The following is a 13281-nucleotide window of genomic DNA, read 5'->3' on the forward strand; positions in this document are numbered from 1 at the left end:
CAACTTAGCTGGCTTGAACCGGTTCACATGAGCCGAGTAGGGGACCCGTCCCAACCGAGAAAGCTCGAGCCATCGGCTCAATTGAGCTGAGTCGATGGCTCGTTCCAACTGAGCCGGCTCGGGTCATCGGCTCATCCCAACCGAGCCGACTCGAGCTGTTCGCTCAGTTGATACGAGCCGAGCCGGTTGATATCGCTACCCGAGTTGGTCTTCTGCTTGGGCTCAAAAATTCGACAGTTCAGGTCTCAGCCTTGATTTTAAGAACAACAGTATATACTTATATTGGTGATTACGACATTTGAGGCTGTCTCGTAATAATAAAAAAAAAACCTTGTCTTCTCGTTATCTAGACGAGACGAGATACACAAAAAGTGCCCCACGAGATGCACTAAAATTACGAGACGAGACGCACCCCTGTCGTGAGCAACATTAAAAAGTATTCCACATTAGTGCTTACATTTCTCATGGCTTTCGCTTTCCAGTCTAATCAGGCCTTTATTTAAAAAAGAGTTAAAACGAGCTGAACGAGCGAGCGAGCCATTATCAAACTCGACTCAACTCGAAACTCGCCCTGGAAAACAGCTTGACCTTGATCGCTACGCGGTAAACGATTCGTCTTTAGTCTGGTTACGTTAGGTTTCTTGTCTCCGCTTGCAAACTTGTATGTTATATTTCTTCGATTCAAAATGTCTTTCGTATTTTGAAACAGTAATTTCAAATTACGGTTTCAAATGCATTTAAGTGGAGTGTTTATTCGATACTTGTACCAGTCTGTGTTTAAATGGTACGTTTCAAAAGTAGATTATGCTATTCAGGTAACCATGGTAATTAGTATTTTCAATTGCGGTTATGAAAATATAATGCGTTTAATATATATATTTAGGCCAATAATAACTAAATTACCATACTCTACATGAAGCTGCACATTAGAATTATTATGAAAGAGTATATTTAGAATTTAAAATGGACAGGGGGCATATTAATGACATAATGATAAATTCATAAATAATATTCACGGGGCTGCAATCTCAACAACAGAAAATAAGAGTTCGAAAAGAATGAAGACAAACACATTTGTATTTTGTTAAATTTTAAAGAAATCAAACAATATTAGGTACTCGTTTTGTGAGATTATTAACAGGAATAGGACAAAGTGCAGATTAAATATTATTTTTGGAGCAATAACTGATCGATTGTTACAAAATTTTCATTAAATCTAGTGTAAGCATTTAATCATTTATTGATATGCAGCAAATATCGCAACTATTCTGTTTAAATCGTGTGTGTGTCGGCATCTGTTGGTTGCTTTAAAATGTAATGCCAAGGTTGAAGCGTCATAAAGATTACAGCGTAGGTAAAAATTTGTTTGCATGCATATGAAACAGAATATAATTGTTTTGGGCTAATATCTACAAAAATTTGTGTAAATCGTCTAAATTAATTGTTACGTAATTTAATACCTTTTTGCAAATAGAAACCATTGAAAAATCTTGAGTGGACCATGGGACTATTTTGACATGAAAATAGTCATCATGTGTTGCTCAGGAGAACGCGGATGTATTCGAGGTACTTTGACGAAGTTTGAATGAAGGAGGCGTGTCCTTTATTTATATGACCGGTTAACAATTTGTGTAAAAAAATCAAGATTCCAGATACAACTGATATAAGGTAACAACTAGAATAATAAGTGTTACTGAACCGTAATAAGTACTGACTAATTCCGGTGCTTGTATAATTTCGAAAGTGAAATAGAAAGCAAAGTATGGCTCGTAGCTAAACTTTGATTACACTGCCATGGGCAGCTTAGCCATTGGTTTGGGCATTACGTAGATTTACTCCCTAATATCATATGCAATTAAGTTCAGCGTTATTAAGAACGATGTAGCCTCCAAATTCCAGTAATTTGAGAATCCCATGTCTCCCTGTCTCCCTTCACAAGTTTCGGCTGCTAATTCAAAATTGCAATTTAAAGAATTCAAATAAGCATTGGGCAACAAGCAAAATATTAAATATTATAGTATAGATTGATTTAGTTTCAGCACAGTTTCCGAATTTTTCTTCTAGTACGTTGGCATGCCAAAACTTAGTAGGTTAGTTTAAATTTTTGCAATTGATTGTGCATGTATATCTGAGTGAGTGAATGTGTGCATGTTGGTGATTGGTGCATATTGGGAGTTTCTGGTTTCTTGTATTTTAATAGTAATTTAGTATGTTATCATGTCCATAAATGTATTTCATCGTCATGTACATCATCATAACGTTTGTTCGTTTTGAATGTAAGTGTAGCCTGATGTAATGTTCCCTTCAGGAACTGATACTAGCTGGCTAAACTGGGAATTAATGCACCTGTTATAAGTTAAATAATATATTAGATTGTTTATACATAAAGTTATACAAGAATAAGCATATTGCAAACAGATGTATTCTAGTATATATCTGTAGCTCACGGAGGGACCCTAGGGAGTCCAGGAGCTATTTACAATTAAAAAAGAAAAGAAATTGAAAATAATTAGCTATTTCCTATATGTAGTTGCAATTGAAACTCCTCATAGGCACCAATTACTCTTTGGCTTAGGTTAAATGTTTATGACTTGCATGGATATGTATGTGTTAGTTGCATGTATATGTAATCTTGTAATTTAAATATAGATCAAAGTACCAATTAACTAACTGCAGATTGTGAAACTGTGCTTGATATTTATTACGAATGCTACTGAAAATGTATATACAAGAGCTGTACCTAAAAAGAAATCCAAGGAAGTTTTGAGAAAACATTGTAAAACTATGTTAAGTTTTTTTTGTCGCGTGGACATATGATGTCCTATGTAAGCATATATTAACTGATATCACGATCATCTACGACCATTAAAATAATCCTACTCTGAACCCGGTATTATTATTATTTTTGTTGTGTACTATAAGCTATACGAATTTAAATCATAATATTAAAATACAGTAAATTTTATATTTAGGTCTTACGATGCTACAATGAATGGGTATAGATTAAATTAGTATAAATGGATTGAAGTCTCCATGGGATGGGGGAATGCTGTCCTTGGCAAGAACCTGGAAGCACTTATTTCCGTATTGTGTTCCTATAAAAGAATCAAGTGAAAATTCCGTTGCGTGACACTTCTTTATAGTTTATCATGTTGAGTTATTAAGTGATTCAGTGTTGTTGCCGTGTTCGTTAGCTACTTATTTCCTTTCTTCCCCAGTCTTATGGACTACTACACTTCTTCATTGTGTGACAAATATGCATATGTGACTTACACGTAGAGAATCAGCATAAACGGAAAGCTGATACATGGTTGGCGCCCATGCGTATTTTCTCAGCCATGAGTATATTTCGGCTATACAACTACTCATTCGAAACTCTAAATTATTCCGAAAATTTAAATTATTGGATATCGGTATCACCATTTTGTGGCAATAATTCATCTCGATAACTAGCAAATACATCTTGGGCCCACATTGAAAAAGGGTAGTGGTCCAGGGAAGAATATAAATTCATACTCGTCGAAGGAACTTTTACTTATATTTGAGAGCCATAGCAACAAGCATCGATAATGAAACGTAAAAAAAAAACCCGGATACATTCCAAATCATAATTCTTTTCCATAATCATATGAAATGTAGTCTATCATTTGGGAGATATATTCGTTCTCCATTCTTTATTCTTTCTTTACATTTATTTATTTTTTTTCCTATTTTATTTATTTATATTATTATTAAATATTTGCTGTTACGGCATCGATAGTTTCTCCACCTGAGTATTTCTTTTGCAAGTGACACAAGGATTAGTTAATTTAAGTCAACGGTTACAATGGCGACCCAGCCAGGATTTCTTTAATTTAATGAATCTTCTGATTGTTGTTTCATTTGCCTAACTTTAAAAAAAAAGAAAAAAAAAAGTTGTATATTATTTGTTTAGTTTCTTTTCTTGCATTTGTTTATTTATCGTTTATTTTCTTTTATGATGTCTTGGTACAGTACTTCGTCTATCACATGGAGACAATAATTTGATTACTGAAATAATGGAGAAGGGAGGCTATTAATAATTTAATGGCTACATAAGTAAACATCATACTGTTTTATGTGAATAGTTGTAGGGGAGAAGTCTGCGTGTCTGGCTGATGGCTGGCTGTACATGGTAGTGTATGTATGAGTCAGTGGTTAAAAGTCGAATATGCTGGTTAACTTTATAAAAGAAAGTGGACGTGAAGCTGAGATTCACGCATGTTGTGAAGTGAAATGTGACGAACAGCATGCCGAGTCAGTGAACTGTGGTTCCTGCTCTCGATGGTATCATGTGAGCTGTTTGAATCTAACTCGCACACAAATAAGAGTATTAAGACAGGATACACAGCCATGGAGCTGTCCTGATTGCAAACACAAGTTCAATGGCGGTGACAGTTTGGAAAATAGTGAGAATAGGGGTGCAGCGAATTTTCAGTTTGGTGCTGCAAGTAGTAATAATATTGGTAGTTCACCTTTGGTAACCCTTGATAGTACAAGAATGGGTGACAGTGTTGACTTGACTGCCACGACATCTGTGGCAACAGGTGCCGGGAGTGCAATGGTAACTGTGCCTGTTGCTCAAGAAGAGTTATCGACGGGGAATGAGGCACTCATAAAGCTAATGGCTGATATGATGGCCAAACAGCAAGAAGCATGGGAAAAATTTTCGAATACTGTTAGTTGTCCCCTAGAGTGTAAATTGGAAGAAAAACTTAAAGAAAATTCAGAAAATTTAGAATATAAGTTAAATGTTAAGTTTACAGAACAAGACAGTAAATTAGGACAGTTAGAAACAAATATTCGGCAAGACGTAGAAACGTTGAAAAATGATTTCTCAATCAGATTGCAAAAACAATGTGACAAGGTAGAAAAGATTGAACGTTACGTTATAGTTAATATTAATGAATTGCAAGACAAGTTGAAATCAGATATTAACATATTGACTGAAAAATTGGTTAGTGTAGAACAGAGATGTGAACATGGGCTAGGTGAGGTTAACGAAAGAGTAGATAACCTTGATGATAAATTTGCTAAGGACATTGCTAAGATAAATGAGGGAATGGAAAATTTATCTGTTGATGTAGACACGGTTAAGATTTATGTAAACGGAGAGACTAGTAAAGTAATGGGTCAATTGGAAGGTGAAATTTGGAAACTGAAGGAAACTGATACAGATTTAGAAAGAAAACTACAAGATATTACACAGAAGTGCAATTCTCTCAGTGTGAGATTAGACAAACAGGGAGATGTAGTTTCGAAGAACACTGAAGAATTCGCACAAAAGCTTACTGGTGTGCAGGAAATCTGCAATACCGAGGCAAGAAATATTGCCTACATTCGGGAAAACGTAAATCAAATGCATGCTGTTGTTGAAGGATTGACGCAAGCAATTGCTTGCGAGAATACTCCAACCACAAGTGCAATTGATCAGAGTGTAACTAAGAACTGGGATAATTCCGATCGAGGTAATGATTCAGAAACAAGTAGTAAAGCCCATACCCACTCTCACCATAGTAACAGGCGTACAAATGAGGGTGTTAGGCACTCAACCCCAGTCAGTCGGCGGAAAAGATTGAGATTTTCGGATGAAGAGAAGGGCAATAGAGTACACCACGGGAGAAAGAGACTTAAGTTTGCCCGCAATGAAACAAGTGCAAATGGCAGTAGTACGGTTACCGCGACTTCGAGTAGCTCGTGCAGTGAGGAGTCTGATACCTCACACCAAGATAGGAAGTGGCATGGGAAAAAGTCAGTCTCGTTCGATCATAGAAAGCATCGTCGGGGTTCGTACTTCCGCGATCTGCGTGATTTTCCCCGTTTCAGTGGCGTTCTGTCCCAGGGGACAGCACGGATATTTCTGGAGGACCTCACTGAGACAATGGAGTTATATGATCTAAACGAGCGAGATAGGCTTTATATAGCAAGACGGTGTCTCGATGGATCCGCTAGATCGTGGTACCGTAATATTTCACATAAGGTTAAAACTTTCAATGAATTTGTTCGTCGTTTCAGGCGCCAATACATATCCTCTCATCTTGAAGAAGTTCAGAAAAGATCATTGTATGGTTTGAAATACGATAAATCGAGATTTCCGTCTCTGGTAGACTTTGCCTGGTTTGTTACCGAAAAATACCATTCCACAGTTTCTAACCCATGTGAGCAGGAGCTCGTAGATCTTATAATGGAATGTCTACCAGCGGAGGAAAGCCGCATACTTAAACTAGGACCGATCACTACCGTCAGAGATCTCACGCTGAGACTCGCCAAGGTTGATTGCAAGCCTGGTGATCGGCTAGAAACATCTAGCAATCGAAATGGTAGTAACAGAATACTCGCTATCCGTCAGGCAAAAGCAGAACAAACTACGCAGAATAAAACTAATAATGTAGTTCCACCGAATTCTTTCAAGAATAGGGACAATCAGGAGGAACGAAAATATGAAGAGACTAAAACTACGCGAAATAATAGTAGCGTAAATAACACTCAAAATAGTAGCGATATTTGTAGGGGAAATAACCGTAAATATTTTAACAGCCGCAACGGTAACAATAATGGTAATAAGAGATTTAATAATAACCGAAATGGAAATAGATTTAGGCAAAATTCCAATGTGGCAAATAATCAAAATTTTAATTCGGCTAAGAATAGTGCAAATAACAATGATTTTAGGATGCCTATGCCCCTGTATAATGGGTTACCTATTCCTCCTATGTACCCGAGATTCGGTATGCCTTTACCGTATTTCAGCTACGGTTACCCTGGTATGCCTCCATGGCATAATCAAACCAGCCAGAGTTATTCTTCTTCTACTAATAACCCTTCTCCTGTGGTAGCTAGTTCTACTGGCCCTAGTCAGGGTTCTGCTAGCACAGAAGCAAATCAGAGCCAGGGTTCGGAAAACTCGCGGTGCAGTCGTCCGTAAGTGGGGATATCGACGATTGCACCGGTGAACCTCTCTCCCCACAAGAAATAGATGAAAACGATTCGGAAACAGTAGTTAAAGAATTTACTCCGGTCAACTGTAATTTCGAATACCCTTTGAAATTCCGTACATATTTCGTGCTAAAAGAGGATCCCGAATACGAAGATAGGAATTTTGAATCCTATCCCTCACCATCAGTTGTTTGTGAGGTGGGTGGAATTCCTATTCGTGTAATCTTGGACACGGGAGCAGAAATTTCTTTGCTAAATTATAACGTTTGGAAGCGAATACAAGATTATCATCCCTCGGCAAAATTGAAGCCTGTTCCTAATTTGAGTCTAAGTGCTTTTGCAGGTCAAGATAGGTTTGTCATTAAGGGAATGCAAACACTGACAATTAATATACAGGGAAACCTATTTGATGTTCCAGTATTCGTAATCAAAGATATGAAATCAGATTTTCTTTTAGGTTCACCTTTTTTCGCTAAATTTGGAGTTCACCTTGATGGTGAAAATAGAAAACTCTATTTGAGGAATAATTACGGTGACAAGGTTTCCCTAGATATTAATTATCCAAGTGTTTTGTTAATCCAAATCAAAGATGAAGTTTCCGGTGAATATAAAAAATCAATAGAAGATCTGGAGACAAGTGATTATAATCCTATCTCCGAAGAAGAAATTAGAAATTATATTGAAGACAGGAATGACTTAGATAGTAATATTAGTGATCAACTGTTGAAACTCCTGTTAAAGTACCGGCATCTCTTTTGTGAATATCCTCGTGAAATAAAGTGTGAACCATATAAGATCCAACTCACTGATAATAATCCGGTAGTAGGGAAATTATATCCCATCCCTCAATCGATGCAAGCTGAGTTTGAAAAAGAAATTGACAAGTGGATCAAACTGGGAATTGCAAGAGAACAACCAAGCCCTTATAGAAATCCAATCCATTGTGTTAGAAAAGCTTCGGGAGGGGTACGTCCAGTAATCGACCTACGGTTGTTGAACCAAAAGGTCATCACTCCCCGTATTCAAGTAGAGCCTATAAATGAAATCTTAACCCGCATATCCCATAGTAAAGTATTTTCTTCAGTTGATGCAACTATGGGATATTACGGTGTAAAGTTGCATGAAGATTCAGTATCATGCACAAGTTTTGTTTATTTAGGACGCCAATATGTGCTATTAAAACTCCCGATGGGATTAAAATCATCTCCGGCAGTATTTCAGAATGTTATGAATTCATATTTTGGGCTCAATACTAGGAATTTCGTAATAGTATACCTAGATGATCTTATGTGTTTTAGTAACTCAATCGAGGATCATTTTCAGCATTTAGAAACAGTCTTCAAAATATTTCAGAGTGCCAACTTTTCCTTAAATTTCAAGAAGTGCCAGTTTGTGCAATCTGAAATTTTATTTCTTGGGCATATTGTCAATGGATTAGAGATTAAAGCTAACCCCAAGCATAACCAAGCCATCCGACAATTCCCAATTCCAACAACTAAGAAGAGACTTCGTTCCTTCTTAGGAATTTTAGCGTGGAGGAAAAAGTTCATCCCTCACTTCTCCAGCCTGACAGGTCCTCTCTATGACCTCCTGAAGAAGGATCGTAAATTCAAAATGGAAGATCAACACATTGAGCTTTTCCATCAATTGAAAGAAATGCTCAGTAGTACACCGGCATTAAGCCAGCCGGACTTCAACAAAGACTTCCATATCTTCTCAGACGCTGCTATGTCGGTTGGGGCTATAGCAGGATATTTAGCGCAGTACGGGGATACTCCGGAAGAGATCCGTGTGATAGGATATGCCGGTAGGCGTCTAAAACCCTACGAATTTTCGTACTCCATTTTCCAAATGGAGTTGTTGGCGGTAGTTTATTTGTGTGAATATTTTGACTACTACATCTTAGGGCGAAAAATAGTTGTTCACTGTGATAATAACGCTGTTACCTATGCGTTCACGTTACAGAATTTGGATCCGAGGACAACCAGATTGTTATTGAAGCTGCAAAGATTTGACATAACATTTGTCCACATTAAAGGAACTGACAATAGTATTGCCGACATATTAAGTCGTAATGTTCCTAATGATACCAGTGACGCTGGTGAAAAATGTATTTATTTTGTAACCAGTGCAGATGATTTCCCGTTAGATAGAGAAGAAACACTGAGAGAGCAAGGTAATGATGAACTCTGCAATCAGCTAAAACAGAAATTAGCGAATAATGCAGGTAATAATATTAAAGTAGTTGATGACATTCTATTCGTCCGGAACTCTCAGGATGAACGTTGGGTTTTGGTGTTGCCTCAAACTTTGGTACAAAAGTTTGTAACTATCATACACAATAAAGGGCATTTCGGGGTGGACAAATGTGTGAAATTTGCCAAACAATTATTTTATTGGAAGAACCAGAGAAAAAGCTTCAAAGATTTTATAAGCGATTGTGAAATTTGTGCAAAGACAAAATATTCAAATCGGATTGTAAAACGGGAAACCTATAAAATAGAAGCTGACAAGCCACACCAAAAGATTTGTGTGGATATTGTGGGTAAGCTGCCATGCAGCTATGGATTTTATTTCATTTTGTCAGTAATAGACGTATATAGTCGGTTTGTATGTTACTTCCCGCTTCGAACGTCAGCTACGAAAGAAATAATTCGCGTACTGGAAAAGAATTATTTTTATACGTTCCCGTACCCGAAATTTATACTCTCGGACAAAGGTCCCCAATTTTTGTCTAGTCTCTGGCGTAAATACTGTGAGGCACATAAAATAATACACGTAACTACAACGCCCTACAACCCGAAAGCGAATGGGATATTGGAGAGAACTCACCGAGAATTGAATAGAATTATAAGGTTATGTTGCAATAACAACCACTCTAAATGGAAGGATGTAGTGAAACCAACCCAAGACCTTTTAAATTATAGTTACCATAGTGCACTTGGGAAAACACCTGCAGAGCTTTTCATCTCTTATTCCGCTGCAGAGCAACACAAAGATAACTTCCCGTGGCCAGATGAACTAAGAGATATTAAGAATGACAAACGTTATATAGAGGTTGTCCCCAAATTAGGAAACAGAAATAACAGAAAGGCACAAGGCAAGTCCCCATCAGAGATTGTTTTGGAACGTGGAAATTTAGTTATGGTAAAAACGCATCCATTGTCGGACGCTTCCAAACGCTTAACGCACAAGTATATGTTCACATACCTCGGCCCGTATATTATCACAAAGATTAATAAAAATAACGTAGAATTAAAAGACTTAATAGGAAGAGAGGTTCGAGCACAAAATTTCTCAAATATTAAACTGTTTAATTGCAGTGAAGAGAAACGAAAGGATCTTTTAAAAGATTATCCGAAAGAGGAAGAATAACAAATGTGTTAAATTTTGGTTCCTTTCTTGCATTGCTTCGTTGCTTTCCCTTGCAATTTGAGCAACTTTTGTTAAATTCCATTCAACAATGCTTATCGTCTTCCGTTATTTAATTTTAAAATATATATATATAGAGTGCGAGATACAAATAACTTTCTGGACTATATTATTGTCTGTAACATTGTATACGGTATTTAATAGTTGCTGTTCCTTTTGCTTCATAATAGAAGAAGTGCGCAGTGATTATTTCATTCTTACCAATTTTTCATTACTAGTGTAATAATTATTAATTAATAAGTGAATAAGTGAAGTTAGAATTATTAATTTCCTGACTTCCGTGGGTATTCTTAGGAATCTCACTTGAGCCTGCAGTTGATACGATGCTGCAGCGGCTCTAAATAGTATAATGAGCATGGTTGCTCAAGCTATTTGATTTTTTGTCATTGTATTGAATCTTTATATATATGTTTATTCATCATTCATAAAACATAATCACTGTTGTGCTAACTCCTGCTATAATAAAAAAAAATGAATAAATAACAAATTCCATTAGAAATATGATTAACAAAAATAACATAAAGTTCAATTTGGCACTAAGTGGAACAAGAACAACAGCAACTAAACGATACAGAATGATTCTTTAAATCTTGTGAAAATTTAAATTAATTTTAAACTATGAGGGTTGATCAAGGAGTAAGGGAAAGTCATGTGAAGCGAAGGAACTTAAAATCTGTTATAAAACATAAAAGGGCCAAAAAAAAATATTCTCTCGAAATATTTTTTTTTTACCAGCTGGGGGGAAATTGAAACAGTAATTTCAAATTACGGTTTCAAATGCATTTAAGTGGAGTGTTTATTCGATACTTGTACCAGTCTGTGTTTAAATGGTACGTTTCAAAAGTAGATTATGCTATTCAGGTAACCATGGTAATTAGTATTTTCAATTGCGGTTATGAAAATATAATGCGTTTAATATATATATTTAGGCCAATAATAACTAAATTACCATACTCTACATGAAGCTGCACATTAGAATTATTATGAAAGAGTATATTTAGAATTTAAAATGGACAGGGGGCATATTAATGACATAATGATAAATTCATAAATAATATTCACGGGGCTGCAATCTCAACAACAGAAAATAAGAGTTCGAAAAGAATGAAGACAAACACATTTGTATTTTGTTAAATTTTAAAGAAATCAAACAATATTAGGTACTCGTTTTGTGAGATTATTAACAGGAATAGGACAAAGTGCAGATTAAATATTATTTTTGGAGCAATAACTGATCGATTGTTACAAAATTTTCATTAAATCTAGTGTAAGCATTTAATCATTTATTGATATGCAGCAAATATCGCAACTATTCTGTTTAAATCGTGTGTGTGTCGGCATCTGTTGGTTGCTTTAAAATGTAATGCCAAGGTTGAAGCGTCATAAAGATTACAGCGTAGGTAAAAATTTGTTTGCATGCATATGAAACAGAATATAATTGTTTTGGGCTAATATCTACAAAAATTTGTGTAAATCGTCTAAATTAATTGTTACGTAATTTAATACCTTTTTGCAAATAGAAACCATTGAAAAATCTTGAGTGGACCATGGGACTATTTTGACATGAAAATAGTCATCATGTGTTGCTCAGGAGAACGCGGATGTATTCGAGGTACTTTGACGAAGTTTGAATGAAGGAGGCGTGTCCTTTATTTATATGACCGGTTAACAATTTGTGTAAAAAAATCAAGATTCCAGATACAACTGATATAAGGTAACAACTAGAATAATAAGTGTTACTGAACCGTAATAAGTACTGACTAATTCCGGTGCTTGTATAATTTCGAAAGTGAAATAGAAAGCAAAGTATGGCTCGTAGCTAAACTTTGATTACACTGCCATGGGCAGCTTAGCCATTGGTTTGGGCATTACGTAGATTTACTCCCTAATATCATATGCAATTAAGTTCAGCGTTATTAAGAACGATGTAGCCTCCAAATTCCAGTAATTTGAGAATCCCATGTCTCCCTGTCTCCCTTCACAAGTTTCGGCTGCTAATTCAAAATTGCAATTTAAAGAATTCAAATAAGCATTGGGCAACAAGCAAAATATTAAATATTATAGTATAGATTGATTTAGTTTCAGCACAGTTTCCGAATTTTTCTTCTAGTACGTTGGCATGCCAAAACTTAGTAGGTTAGTTTAAATTTTTGCAATTGATTGTGCATGTATATCTGAGTGAGTGAATGTGTGCATGTTGGTGATTGGTGCATATTGGGAGTTTCTGGTTTCTTGTATTTTAATAGTAATTTAGTATGTTATCATGTCCATAAATGTATTTCATCGTCATGTACATCATCATAACGTTTGTTCGTTTTGAATGTAAGTGTAGCCTGATGTAATGTTCCCTTCAGGAACTGATACTAGCTGGCTAAACTGGGAATTAATGCACCTGTTATAAGTTAAATAATATATTAGATTGTTTATACATAAAGTTATACAAGAATAAGCATATTGCAAACAGATGTATTCTAGTATATATCTGTAGCTCACGGAGGGACCCTAGGGAGTCCAGGAGCTATTTACAATTAAAAAAGAAAAGAAATTGAAAATAATTAGCTATTTCCTATATGTAGTTGCAATTGAAACTCCTCATAGGCACCAATTACTCTTTGGCTTAGGTTAAATGTTTATGACTTGCATGGATATGTATGTGTTAGTTGCATGTATATGTAATCTTGTAATTTAAATATAGATCAAAGTACCAATTAACTAACTGCAGATTGTGAAACTGTGCTTGATATTTATTACGAATGCTACTGAAAATGTATATACAAGAGCTGTACCTAAAAAGAAATCCAAGGAAGTTTTGAGAAAACATTGTAAAACTATGTTAAGTTTTTTTTGTCGCGTGGACATATGATGTCCTATGTAAGCATATATTAACTGATATCA

The sequence above is a fragment of the Thermobia domestica genome, chromosome 11 (assembly GCF_964235325.1).
Source record: "Thermobia domestica chromosome 11, izTheDome1.hap1.1, whole genome shotgun sequence".
NCBI classification, from domain to species: domain Eukaryota; kingdom Metazoa; phylum Arthropoda; class Insecta; order Zygentoma; family Lepismatidae; genus Thermobia; species Thermobia domestica.